The sequence below is a fragment of the Marmota flaviventris genome, chromosome 13 (genome assembly GCF_047511675.1).
Source record: "Marmota flaviventris isolate mMarFla1 chromosome 13, mMarFla1.hap1, whole genome shotgun sequence".
Taxonomy (NCBI): domain Eukaryota; kingdom Metazoa; phylum Chordata; class Mammalia; order Rodentia; family Sciuridae; genus Marmota; species Marmota flaviventris.
The window spans coordinates 78,261,510-78,274,806 of NC_092510.1; the positions used below are offsets into that span (position 1 = coordinate 78,261,510).

The window sequence follows — 13,297 nt, forward strand, 5'->3', positions numbered from 1 at the left end:
AATAGAAATGATATACTTTAACTGTATCAGGGTGTTTGCATATGGAGAAGTGGGAATTTAAGGGGATACATAAATAAATGAGAGCAACTGTGCTAAGACCACTGCTAGTGAGCTGGGGATTGAGGTGTAGGATTAACTCAACCATCTGCACCTGAGCTCTAAAAACAAATTCAGCATTTACATAATTATGACTAAGTAAATATTATTTACATGTAGTATGATTACATTTTTTTAGAGTTAGATTTTTTTCACTTGCCTAGAGTGAATAATACAATTTTTTTTTTGTGTTCTGTGAACTTTCACTAATTCATCCCTAAACTCTTTGCTGGACATATATACCTCTTTCTTTTATATTCAGATTTCTCAATCTATCAGTTTCATGTTTTGATGACATCATTCTTATTATCTGCCATGGACTGATTGTGTTCTCCACAAATTCACATGAGAAAATCTTAACACTTATTGTGACTGTATTTGGAGATGGGTCTTCAGAAGGCAGGAGGTAATTAAGATTAAATGAGATCAGAAAGGTGGGTCCCTGATCTGTTGGACTGGTGGCCTTATAAGAAGAATAAGAGAAAGAGACATCTCTTTCTCTTAGCCAAGTGAAGTTACAGGGAGAGGAAGCCATCCAAAGACCAGGAAGAGTGCCCTAGCAGAAACTGACCCTTCCTGAACTTTAATTTAGGATTTCTAACCTCAAGAACTATGAAAAAAATGTCTGTTATTTATGCCTCAAGCCCATCATATTTTGTTATGGTAGGCCAAACAGACTAAGACGATTTTGATCCCAAGTCAGGTGTATAACAAATACCTAAAAACGTGAAAGTGGCTTTGGAGCTGGATAATAGGTAGAGTCAGGAAGAGTTTTGTAGTGCATGTTAGAAAAAGTCTAGATGACAGCAGTTAAAGGAACTGTTAATAGGAATATGGACATTAAAGGAAATTATGGTAAAAGCTCAGAAAGAAAAGAACTAGAAAGAACATCTCTATCTTCTTATAGAATCATGAACAGAATAATCATATTGGTAGAAATATGGATATTAAAGGTCAGGTGAGGTGTTCGATGAAAACAAGGAACAGGTTTTTGGAAACCAGAGGAAGGTGATTCTTGGGATAAAGTGGCAAAGAACTTGCCTTTGTTCTAGTGTTCTTCAGGAGGAATAAATTATGAGCAAGAAAGCTGGATATTTAGCAGAATAGATTTCTAAGCAAAATGTTGAAAGTGGTGCATCCTAGGTCATGATTGCTTCTAGTAAGATGAAAGAGGAGAGACATGAACTGAAAAAGGAATTGTTAAGTAAAAAAATGAACCAAAACTTGATTTGAAAAATTCTCAGCCTATGCATATTACAAAGCAAGCAAGCAAACAAACAAAAACCCAATAAAACCCAAAACAAACAAAAACCCAATAAAAATAACCATTACAAAACAAAAACAAAACCAAAACCCTTGTTCAGAAGAAAACACTAAGGTATGGCTGAACAACCAATTGATGAGGAGATTAATAAGAGTGTGAACCACACATTTAATTAGTCACCCCACTGGAAGCCAGGAGAAGAGGGGGGATTATACTAACAGAAGTGCTCACATTTTGAACTGAAGTGAATGTGTATAGTGAAGGTAGGGTTTCCAGTTTTAATTCTAGAGGACAGGACAGCAAAGCTATTTGGCTGTGATCGTGTGCTATTATTCCAGAAAGGGAAGGAATGACCCTGAATTTCCTTCTCTATTATTTTTCTTTTCTTTTTGAGTATTGGACCTCCCAGACTATGGCTCTCATTTTCTCCTCTTCTTCTGTTCTAGCTCTTTCTCTTTATTTTATACTTTCTGAGAGATTTTCCCAACTTCATCTTTCAACCCATCCATTGATTTTACTTTTTTATTTTGTAGTTGTAGATGGACACAATACCTTTATTTTGTTTATTTATTTATTTTGTATGAGATGCTGAAGATCGAACCCAGTGCCTCACACATGTGAGGCAAGTGCTCTATTGCTGAGCCATAACCCCAGCCTCCATCAATTTTACTTTTGCTCACTTAATTCTAATATCAAAATATCTCATTTTATGCCCATTAAGCATTTTTAAAATAGATGCCTTCTCTTGCTTTATTCTTAGAATATTCCTTCTTCCCTTTGTGAAGAAGTTAGTTATTTGGAGCTGTTTTCTTCTGTTCCCTGTATTGTTTGTCTTTTTTTCTGAGATCCTTGTACTATTGTTTGAACTTTCTTCATATCAGAGTATGCACATCTAGTCTTCTATTGGAATAGGAGGAGAGATAATCCAGCTGTAGTTTCTAATACAGAATTTCAACTAAGTCTCCTATTTCAGTACCATCTTCACTCCAACTTTCAAAGGTACAGGAAGTCCGAGATTCCTGAGCCTCTCTGTATTCTTCCTCCTGCATTGGTTTATTTCTGGGATACTCATATCATGGATCTGATAAGCCCATTGCTATCTTTCCATCCGTCTTCTAGTTTCCACCTACTGCAAGTAGGTGGGAAGGTTGGAAAGTGTCTGGCCTCTTCTGAGTTCTACAGAATTCCCACCTAGGGATCATTGTCCTGCCTGGACACCAAAAGTGCAAACAGAACACAATCTATCTAAACACAGGCAAGTCCAGGAGGAAGCAGGAGAGAAGAGACATCTCAGATAATGTAACCTCGTTAGTGCATGGAGCCTATATTCTGCTAGAAATATGACCATTGGACAGTAGGCTGTCACCAGCCAAATTGGTTCTGTAACATGAATCAACTGGACAAAAGAGAAACTAGAAGTTAACTCCAAATCAATCTTTTAAGCTGTCCCATAGAAAGGGGAGCCAAAATACCTACAATTATAAGGTCAGAGGAATAAATATTCTCTGTAGAAAGAATTAGTGACATAAAGAACAAAAGCCACGATCTACCACACACTGCACCATGTTCCTATTGTCTTCAGAACACTGTTTATTACTTTTTAATAGAAATTTTGTCTAACTCTCATTTCTCTGTAATTAATTTATATTATATCTGTGGCCTGTGGTGTATCTGCTTGTTATTTAGTTCTTGAGGTATATAATAAAAGAGCTGTTTTTCCCTAAAGTAATTCATTTTCCATATACATTTACCAAAAATAATGGAATCCAAACAAATCAAGAACCACTCTTGAAATTACTACTCCTCTGGTGGAAGTGGGGTTCACAGAGGTCCGTTTGGGTGGTAAGGACTATACATTTAACCTTCTCTCTAACCTCACATCTGTGTGGGGTTTCTTTCTTGGGGTGATCATAAGACTTAGATGAGACTTCACCGGGCATCTTTCCATGTAAGAAGATTGTAAGGCAAAATAATGTCATTCCCAGTAACTTCTTTTTTTGGAGGAAGAAGATTGATTGAATCTTGGTTTTGGGGCACATTTGGCCATCATAAAAACAATGAAATTCCTACATAGGGAAGATTCTTGTGAGAACGCAATGAAGATATAGCAAGCAAACAAAAATCCTATTGAAATGAAGACCTGTACTTAATGCCATGATGGAATTTCACATCTCCTACTTCATTTCTTTCTCTTGTCTCCTCCTCTCCCTTTTTCTTTTCTCTTTCTCTGCCTTTTCTCATTTTTCTACCTTTTTTCTTGTTTGCTTAGTTTTCATTCTCCTTATTTGTCCTCCTTCCTCTTTTCCTTCTTGCTCATCTTCATCGTTAGGATTTTCACCATCTTCTCTGCACAAATTAAGTAGGAAACCAGGTACAGGTTTTCCAGAGAGACTTTTTAAAAAAAAAGAACTTCTATTTTTCCGTAGATTTTACATTTGAGAACATAAATTCATAAACATAAGGGAGCTTAGGACTGACTTAGGATTCTTAGGCCAACTCTATGGACTTGTTGGAATTGTTATTCTCTGAAGAACTCATGGGTGTCAATTACGGGGTGGTGACTACAAAGCAGTGACCTCCCCTGAGACCTCCAACTCATTTCTCAGAGGGCACCAGGACTCCAGCAGCCACTACAACTTTGTGTAACTTTCCAACCTCAGACAAATCTGAACTGATGACCTAAGGGTGAGAGGCTCTGTATAACTTGATTACATTTTTTAAAAATTCCATTTTTCTCTTGAAAAGACACCTTCAGAACACAATGTCAGTTTATCTCTGCAATTTTAGACATCAAATAGCTTATTTTTTAGTTCTCTCTGGGTCAAAGAATGTTATTAAGAAGAAAAATGTAAAAAATATTGGTTTTATAACAATTCGGTATCCAAACCGAAGGCTCTAATAAACTCACAGAAATGTTTTTGCTTTGGGATTCTTTAGAGAATAAAGGAAAGATAAAAATATTATGCAGGGTAAGAGTGCTCTAGAATTTACATTAAAAAAATAAAACTAAGCAAATAAAATAACCAACAGAGTTTTGAATGATAATGTGTATCACTTTTTTTTTTTGGTGAGAATTATCATTTAGGCTCTAGATATTATGAATATGCCATTTTACTCTTTTACCTGTAAGGGACATCATTTTAGAATTTGGAGTATGGATTTTGAAAGAACAGGAAAAGAAGAAATAAGCATTACTCTTCAACTTCTCTATGTAAAGAGTCGGTCGACTGAGATGCTTACCCTCTTTCTCAGCACAGACAAAAGACATTGGATTAGAACTTCATCTCTAGATATTGTGAGGTGGCTTTGTCAAAACAGGCACAAAGAAATTAAAACAACTGGCACAATGTATTGAGAATGAACAAGCTGTTCTTTTTTTTTTTAAGTATATGGGAAAAAAAATCAATATTTTGTCTTCAAGTACTTACACACCTATGCAGGAAAGAGAGGTGGAAAAATGAATTGTTCCATCTGTAATTTCAAGCAGGGAAAATGAGTTACAAGCATATCAGCAAAATACAGACAGAGGTAGGCCCAGTGAAGCAGAAGCAAAAAATGAGTAACCACCATTTCCCCTTATTCCCATAACTGATTGGACGTAAACAAAACATTCTCCCCAGAATGAGAGGCAAGAAGTCTGACACTGAGCAGTGGCTACTTCTCAAGATATCTTTGTCAGCAAGATGGGTTCAAGTTATGGTTTCACCGTTTCTATGATTGACATTGTTACGGTTCTTAGAGCAGTTACCATGGAAACAGAAGGGCCTTGCATGTATTTGAAGTAATTCACCTGACCTACTGCTCAAAATGAGGGAGGACTGAGTGCTAGAATTCCTCCTCAGTATTCCCCATGATCTGGCTGAGGCGGGCTATAGTCTTGGCTCTGATCTGAAAAGGCCATCCAGGCAGGAAGGCTGAGAAAGACGGAAAACTCTCCTGAATCTGCGGAGACAAATTCCAGCCTGAGATTTTTCCCAAGAGAATTAGGATATCGTCAGTAGCCTTGAGTATTTTATCCTTCCTAAATATGGACTTAATTTCTGTCCTTTCATTCCTGATCTCTCCTGGGGAGGTCTAGAGGAAGGATGCTTCAATCAATTTGTGGTGGAACATTTGTGTCCCCCTCTGAACTAGAGGAAAAGGGGGGAGAGAGCTTGAGATTGAGAGAGAAATGTTAAGTGAGCTTAAGGTGGTCACATCCCATTCAACCAGAAATGGTATCTGGATTACATTAAAAATCAGCTGGCTTCCCTTTCCCCGTTACAGCGGAGGATGGGACTCAGGGAATCATGACCACCACAATATCACAGCATCTCCTCAACCCTGACATTGGTGAGATCTGCCTAAGACCCCCAAATGCTGCCCATTCTGCCTCTCCCTTCACGAATGCATTCTTTGGGAATATTCCATCCCTGATCTTGATGTCAGCAGGCTCCCATTCTTATAATTCATGGGGCCAAGACGGAGTGCTGGTAATTTCTTGGCTTTCATCATTGCTCTGGATAACTTTCCTACCAGCATTCATCAACTTTGTTCTTGAGAAACTCATGTTGCCACTTGGGCTGTTTCTTTCCCATCCTTGTGGCTGTCATTGACTGGCCTTTGGGATCCTCTTCAACTCTTTAGTGACCTTAGCATCTTGGCATATTATTACTTTACACCTACCCTACTTGATGCTCAAGTTTTGATTTCTCACCATTCTGTTAGCATATTTGTTCTTTCCCTCTCTTGGCCTCTCAACCCTCATGGCCTCCATCTGTCCTCTAACCCAGATCACTAGGGTAGACATAACTACATTTTGATTTTGCTTTCACCCCAAATTCAGCTATTTTTGCCTGATGCACGGCCATCCTCAGTGAGTTTTCTGTTGATCCACATGAAGACTTCAAGCTGGGGAACCATTCTGTTTTCTCTCAGATACTTCCTGACCTCACAGGCAGCCTTACCTAGCAGGGTCACGATGGTTAATGAGCTCAGCTCTCCTCTCAACACAGCCTGGGCTCTCTCAGAACCTACACACTGTAATGGGAATGCTATGAACTTATTCATTCATTCATTTATCAAATATTGACTCAACAGCTGGCGTCTTACAGGTACTGGGCGTATGGATCCATTCCCTATTCTCCTGGAGCTTATGAAATAGTGGATCAATCAGACAATAAACATAAATACAAAAATACAAACTACAGTGTTAGAGGGAAGCAAACAGAATGCTACAATAATAATAAACACTTATTGAACATTTATATGGACCAGACCCTATTATAAATTCTTTAACCTTACTGATTTATTGAATCCTTGCATTCAGCCTCTGAATAACTACTTTATTTTATTTCCACTTTATAGTGGGAACTGAGATTCAAAACAATGTAATTTACCTTCTCGAGAGTCACATAAATGGAAGATCTGGGATGGGTGGAATGAAAGGATGCATCTCAGACTGGGGTGAAAGTGCTATCAGGTGGAGCTTTCCTTAGTCTATTCTCTTAATCACTAAATTCCTGCCTTTGTGTAGCTGTCAGGGTATTTTCATAGACAAGCTGGTCATTGAGGGACACTTTGAAAAGAAGGCATTTAGCCTGAGGCTTCCCATCAGAGAAGGAGCCCTCCCGCACAGATGTAAATAAAGGAGCAGACAGGGAGAAGCGTTTCAGTGAAAGCAAGGAGCTGGAGAAAGGCCTAAGTGTATTTGAAAAATGGAAGGAAGGTCAACAGGATGCACCACAGATACCGAGAGGGAATGGCATACAGTCAGACGGGTAGATCTAAGACAGTTTTGTCAGATTAAGGGATTTTTATTGTCTTCAAATAGCCATGGGGAGTTGGAGTTGGTTTTCACTTTTGGAATCTCTTTCTGGTAGATGTGTGGAGAATAGATTGTGGGTTAGTAGAAAAAGTGGGGAGAGAAGCCGGGAAACTTTTGCAAGAGGTCCAGTCTAGGGACCATGTTGGTTGGACTGTGATGGTGGCATTGGGGATAAAGACATGTGGCTCTCTTGTGGATACACTTTGGAGGAAGGGTCCATAGGACCAAGTGATGGATGGACCTGAGGAGCAATGGAAGAGACAGAGACAAGAATAAGCCTCAGCTTTCTAATAGAAACCAGTGAACTTGACCTTCATTTTTATTGATTGGATGAGGTCATCTAGCATCTTGACACTGAGCTCTCTTTTTCTTACCTTTGAACCTCTGTGTATCCCTTTTCTTTCTCTCCCCCCCCCCCCGGAGTAATTGTCCCCTTATTGCTTTCCTATATAACATTTCCATTATGCAATTTTTAGCCATGTTTTGGTCTTCTTTCTGGTACTGCATGATCTCTCACACACTTTCTGTTGTGTAACTTCTTCCCCTAGTGTCCTTCTTCACAGATGTGATAAACTCAGGATGTATCCATTCTGAAGCATAAACCCTTCTCTCAATATTATCTCTTGAGTTGCTCCCACAATCCCCCATCATCCTTTGAAAGCAAGCCATTTTAGCAAGTGATCTATACTCTTCATGATTGTTCTTAGAATAGATGTTCTCACCTTGAAGTCTCATGAGCAAAGAGTGATGTGGGCCATCCTGAGTGCTATCCAGTTATATGATTTATTCAACAGTTCAGAACACTTTGCCTCTTGTCGTATCTTTGCTGCATTATCTCTGTCAGTAGAGACTTACCAAGAGGCAAAAACTGATACAAGTATAATGGGAGCTAACGTTTGCTTCCTTAGAATTTAGTCTAGGAGGCTTCTAGAATCTAGATTCCCAAAGTTCTTTAAGCCAAGCATTTTCCTTATTACTTCCACTCCCACCCCCATCAAATGCCTGGAAAATTAGGTAATGTTTTCCACCATGATAATGAATAAATTACAGTGTAGCCTCTTCTGATATGGCAAAAAATGTAGCCTTCTTAACCACATGGCCAAATGCCTGGAATCATTTTTAAATACCCAATGTTGAGTGGTCATCCAAATAACATTAACAGTTGGCATTTTAAAACAGCTTGTTTATTAAAAGTGGGTAGTTCCATGATTAGCCCTTGTAGGATATTTGTTCTGATGAGCCAACAAGGCTATCTGTTGAATTAAAGGAGGCTGCACGGGAAGATTGGCTTTGGAGGCACAGGAAGGGCCATTTGAAGAGCTCGACTGTAAAAGAATATCTAGAAGGGAATATCAGACAGGCATCTTTATCAGTCTTAGCTTCTGCCAGTATTTGAACTATTGCCCTAATTTACCAATACACTCTGCTAACTCGTCTTCAAACCCTGAACTTCCATACAATGCTCATTCTCTTCCCTGTGTACGCTTCCCTACTCTGACTTGAAAACTGCTTATGGCATAGGGGCTGCTCCCAATGATACCTTCTTTGTAAAGCATTCCTCAATATCTGTTGTACACTGTTGTGTTATGGCTAAAGAAAAGGGGGACAGTCAAACACGATGTTCCTGAGTGCCCCCTTCTCCCCCCACAAAAAATAATACTAAGCCAAATAAAGGGACCAATGGAGCAAGCCTGAACTGAAAAGTCCAGATGCATATTATCTTGAAGGATGCTGGCTTTCTCTTATGTACCCTAGAATGAAGGCAAGTTAGTGTTATCTGTGGAAAGCTACTTTCGTGCATGTACATCAGGACAGTTGCTGGTCATAGCAGCCAGCTGAGTAAGCATATGCTGATGATGTTACTACTTCTGCAGCCTGACGTATAAATCCCTCTCTGAGTGGGGATGGGCATGGAACTGAGGATACTGTGGAAAGGATATTTGTCACTCATGCAGTGGGGCACCACTGGACAATACACTTTGAGGGACAGGGGGTACTTCTTGGTGAAGCACTAGGGACAAAGGTGCTATCTGTTCAGCCTACTGACACTGAACTCTTGTTGGAGCAGTCGCTCATCTCTTGTAAGCTTTCCCTAATAAGTCATTCATCTCAGGTGAACTTTCCCACTGGGCACTTTCTTTGGCCACTCTGAAACCTACCCAACTTGCCCTTGCACAAGGGGCTGGGGAGTGTGACAACTGCAGGGTGGGTTCTGGAGTCAATGCTCTGATTCAAATCCTGGCTGTCTTCTCTTAGCTGAATAACCTTGGACAAATGACTCGACTTCATGCCTCAGCTTCGTGATAAACACAATGAAAATCATCGTAGTCATTATTTATTTCATAATGATATCATGATGCTTAATATTTGGCATATGTAAAGTATTTAAAATATTGTTTTGTACTTTTAAGTGCTTAATAAATACTGGCTAGAATTTTTCCTCTTGCAGAAGCTACTCCTTCTTCTGAATCTGCATAGTATATTCTTCTATAATAAGGATTGTTATGATGTGATGATTATTTTGATTATATGCCTATGGATTCTGGGCTTGCAGAAGACAGAAACAATAATCTTGTTCTTTTCATCTTCCATAGTCTCTCATTTGATACATGGCATATGGTACAGATTTAATAAATGTTTATGGGATTAATGAATGAACAGTACAAAAGTTTGTGGCTCATTTAAAGATGAATAAGGAGCCCAAGGTGAAGTTATTGCTAATAAAATCAGTTAGAGTGATTAACCAAATTATATAGTCATTTGTAATTTTGTTATTTTAATATTTAACTATATTATATTTAAATACCTATTATCTCTGGAGGTAATAAGGTAAAAGAAGGTGAAGATTTATTGAGCATTATCTATCTGTTATATGCTTTATAATCATGCTTTATCATCATAATTACAGTTGTCCTATAAGCTATTGGTACCATTGTACAATTGAGGAAACAGATGCAGAGAACTTAAGTAATATATCTAAGATCAAAAAATGTGTGAGTGGCAGATCTAGGTTTCCAACCCATAGGGGTCAAACTATGGAGTCTGAAGTATCTCCTCTTTCCCCCTTTTTCTCCATGGACTTACCCTTGTTAATTATTGGTAACTTTGCATTATTACCTCTACCTTCTCCCATGCCTTGGCCCCTAGGGCATATGCATTTCTTCTCACTGATATTTTTTCTCCACAGAAAGCAAACTGTTGTGCCTTCTTTGCTGGTCACTGGTAGCTTAGAACTCATTTTGTGATCAGATAAAGAAATTCTGGGTATGAACAGGGAGTTGACTTATTCAAGTCAGCTTGTTAAAAATAAGACATTTTTAATGGCAAACTCTATTAGTCTTTATAGTCCTCCATTCACACAGTATCACTTCAAAAGCCACACAAGACAGCTCCCCAGAAGTGTCTCCTACTCATGGAAGAAACAAAAAATCTTTCTTCTCTCCTAGATTCTCCAGCCCCACCAACAGGTTCCGACTGTACTGCCCCAGAGCAGCCCCATGTTCCTGAGTTGGTGAAATTTTCCTGGTTTCCCACATACAGAAATCCTCATTATTGAATCTTTCTTTGTCCTGGGTACCTCCTGCTTGAATGATTTCCCAACAGTGTTTGTCCTCTGCTCCCAAGTCTGTTCTGACTTACACATCTTCTACATCTAGTCCCTTAACACTTCTGGATTTCAGCCTGGAAAGAGTCATTCTGTCTCTCAGACACAATTTCTCTAAAGTAGGATTCCTTTCACTCTGTATCTTTCCTGCCATGCAGTTCAGCGACTCAGGCAGCCCAAGTTTTATTTTTACTAGTGACGAATTAGGTTCCTCTACTCCCTTTGTTCACATTTAAGGATCTAGTCGGTTGACAAACAGATCAGATGGCCACATCATTGAAGTGGTTTTGTTTCTCCTTTTTTTTTTCCCCCAGTTACAATGCTTTGATGTTTAAAAAACACTACACAGTGCTCAACAGCAAAAATTTGAGAGCTAATTTCCACAATTACAGTGGTGTGTCTATTTCAAAATATCTGGAAGGTTGACTAGATTACCTACTTATAGATAATGAATATGTGTTATCTCGGGGGCAAATGCTCACCTACAAATTAATACACACCTGTGCAAACCTCCCTCCATCTCCCACCAGTTTTTTGAATGATGGCAGACTTTCAGGTGGTGAAATACATTTAGAAGATTATACTATAGGAATAATTTCCCCTTCTACAGACACTGTGGTTATGTTGGATAAGTAAATAATTCCTCATGGAACCAGTAGGTTTCCTATCAGTAGCAAGTGGTGATGGACTTCCAACTTATCTTCTTGCTTCTGTTTTTGTTCTCTTAAATCTATAAACCAAAGTGATGCTGTCAGATAAGTCCCCTCCTCTGCTCACCCTTCTGTGGTTTCCCACTCCTTACCTGGTAAAAGCTAATCTGGCTCCATGTGACTTTTTTTTTTTTTTTTCTGGTACCAAGGATTGAACTCAGGGGGACTCAACCACTGAACCACATCCCCAGCCCTGTTTTGTATTTTATTTAGAGACAGGGTCTCACTGAGTTGCTTAGTGCCTCACTGTTGCTGAGGCTGGTTTTGAACTCATGATCCTCCTGCTTCAGCCTCCTGAGCTACTGGGATTACAGGCATGCACTACCGTGCCCGGTGCCATGTGACTTCACCTTCTGTTTTCTCTCCCTTGATCCTGGCTGTTCCTTGCATTCACAGGCATTCTCTTGCCTTCCTGTTTTTGAGGGTTCTTCTGGATCGCTCTCTCTCTAGTATTCTTTGGGCCCAATCCCTCTCAGGTCTTTCCATTCTCTATGGGAGCTTCTCTGATCACTGTGTTTAAAAATGAAAAAAACCCAACACTTCCAACCCTTTTCTACTTTGGCTTTTCTATTATTTATCATAATATTTGTGTTATTTTTAAATATTTTAAATATTTTGTCTTGTTTCCCTGCTAAAATAGAAGCTCAATTTGGGCATAAACTATTATTTGTTCATTGCTTTATTCATGGCACCTAGAACTATGTCTGACACGTGGTAGACACTCAATAAATATTTGTTGAATGAGTGAGCAGCATGGCCTAGAATTTTGATGTTCTTTCCATTGATTTCCCCCGGATTCTCTAATGGACTATATGTAAGGTCTCGGGTGTATGTTGTTTGGCTTCTTTTTCTCCTTGAGGAGTCTGCCAGCCATCTGAATCTGTCAGATCTGAGATCTGGGGCAATACTCAGATCTGATTCCTAGAGGGTTCTCTAGGTTAGGTCTTGGTTTTTGGTTTCTTTTTTTAAAGATAAACTTTTAAATTTTGGAATAGTTTTAGATTCACAGGAAAATTGCAAGACAGTACAGAAAGTTGCCTTATATCCCTTATATAGTTTAAAAACCACTTTATTGAGGTATGATCGACAAATACAAAGCTGTATGTATCTTAATGTTTAAACTCGATGAGTTTGGAGATAAGTATATACCCATGAAACAATCACCAGTCTGTGCCGTAAACCTATTCATCACCTCTGATCATTCCCCCAACCCTTGTTTCGTTATTATTAATTTTTTGGGGCAAGAACACTTAACATAGGATCGATTATCTTAGCACATTTTTCCCTAAATAATAATAATAATTATTCCACTGCTTTATTAAGATACATTTCCATTTTGGATATTCTACTTAAGATATTTTATTTAATCTCAACATCTTCCTGCTGTTAGCTTCTTTCCCCGCATTTTTTTGGTGCATTATAGTTGTACATATTGATGGGATTCATTGTTGCATATTCATATATGCACACAATATAACAGTATAATTTGGACAATATCACTCCTAAGCATTTCCCTGCTCCCTCCCTATTTCCCATCCCAGGTCCCTTTCCTGATCCTCCTTTGATTTTCTTAGCACATTTTTCATACATAATATGACATTATTATGTATAAGCAATATGTTCTGAAGTAGATCTCTGTGATTTATTTATCTTGTATAATTGAAACTTTGTACACTTTGACTAATATCTCCCAGTTCCTTCTTTCTAGCTTTCAGCAACCACCAGTCCACTCTCTGCTTCTAGACATTATTGACTATTTTAAATTCATGTTATAATCACTATAACGTAGCATTTTTTTTTCTTTTGTGTCTGGCTTA

The 13,297-nt window shown here is 38.6% G+C and overlaps 1 long non-coding RNA gene across 1 annotated transcript in view; it reads left to right on the plus strand.

Annotated features, from left to right (window-relative positions):
• Positions 1 to 13,297, plus strand: part of LOC139701527 (uncharacterized) — a 101,239-nt gene that overhangs the window by 45,856 nt on the left and 42,086 nt on the right. The window lies entirely within an intron of this gene.